This window comes from Aplysia californica, unplaced genomic scaffold (genome assembly GCF_000002075.1).
Source record: "Aplysia californica isolate F4 #8 unplaced genomic scaffold, AplCal3.0 scaffold00390, whole genome shotgun sequence".
Classification (NCBI taxonomy): Eukaryota; Metazoa; Mollusca; class Gastropoda; order Aplysiida; family Aplysiidae; genus Aplysia; species Aplysia californica.
Window position 1 is genome coordinate 712,514 of NW_004797660.1, and position 1,344 is coordinate 713,857.

The following is a 1,344-nucleotide window of genomic DNA, read 5'->3' on the forward strand; positions in this document are numbered from 1 at the left end:
GGGGGGGCAAAGGGGGTGCTTTCGCAGAGCCTTGTCAAACCCAATACGTTAATCACACACAAAAACGTCTGAAATGTAAAAGACCTGTATATTTGAACTAAGGGCCCTTTCGACAGGTCCTTTGTTTAGGCTTCAAAGGTTTTTAAAATGCTATTGATATGTATGTCATTTATAATCTACGCTGTTTTCACGGAACTCTCTCATAATTGTAAAATGTGTATGCCTTATATTATGATTGGGCCAATGACCTTAACCACTGAATAGATTTAATACCTACCACCCTGTTCACGCTTCGAAATCTCAGGGTTCACACCATGAGATATAATTCTTGAATTCGACTATTCTGCAAAATCAAAGACATATTGACGCCTACAAATGCCCAATAACGTATACGACATGAATGCATGCCATTTCATTGATAAATGAAAACATACATATTAAGAACTGTTTACAAACCGGAACACAAACACACTAAGAAGAATATTTAAAGTATTAAAAGCAAACTTACCCTCCTGAGGTGCTGTCTTTGAAGGAATTAAAAAAAACACGCCTAATATAACATACACACAGACACACAGCATTCGTGTTAACGTTACCTCTATTGTTACACACCTGCCTTCCATGAACAGTTGTCGCACAGGCGCACAGCACCGGGTTTATCAGGACGGAACTGAGAACGTTATGTGGGCCCACACAATGCACCAAGCTCTCTCGGCTTTTCTTGCTTTGTCGAAGGTAAAGCCTAGATCTAGTAGGCGTAGTTTACTTCCGTCTTCTTGGCGCGGGCTCCGGATAGGTTAGGTTAAGAAATGATTAGTCCCTACTTTTTCAACACCTGACGGGAAAGTGATGTAAATTTGCTTATAATAGACTCACTGATTGGAACAGGAAGAAAATAATTTCCCTGAATGGAGTAGTTTATTATTATGTTGTAGCGTTAATATTGCGATTTTGTAACTTGCTGACGTGTTACCAATATAAATGGGACCCCCGCAAGTCTTTTCCTCGAATTGCACCATAGAGGATCACGACTGGAGCTCAATCCAGTCTAGACGCCTTTTGATTGGCAAAGAATAAACCAGCGGTATCCGGGTTTAGGATTATAGAGCGTGTTTACTCGTTTCTTTAACGAACGCTGTAATCCGTAGGCCTTCTTGAAAGAAAAAGTATAATAAAGTATCTAAGGCGATAAAGGCAGTCTTTACTACACTGTGTGGAAAAGGTAATATATTAAATTATGGACTGCTATTTCAGGCCCACAAAAGACGAAACACTATCCGGTCGGTGGGTGCTACTTATAATCCACTTACTTTAGGGGAGAAAGGGTGTGTTTGTGAGGGCGGG

The 1,344-nt window shown here is 40.4% G+C and overlaps 1 long non-coding RNA gene across 2 annotated transcripts in view; it reads right to left on the reverse strand.

Annotated features, from left to right (window-relative positions):
* Positions 1–1,049, reverse strand: part of LOC106012504 — a 3,635-nt gene extending 2,586 nt beyond the window's left edge. The window contains exon 1 of one of the 2 annotated variants that reach the window (XR_001185070.2): positions 613–1,049. This is a non-coding gene — a long non-coding RNA (uncharacterized LOC106012504). Of the gene's footprint in view, positions 1–508 lie in introns of both variants that reach the window. The other variant, XR_001185071.2, reaches the window with a different exon arrangement.
* Between the last annotated feature and the right edge of the window lie 295 nt (positions 1,050–1,344).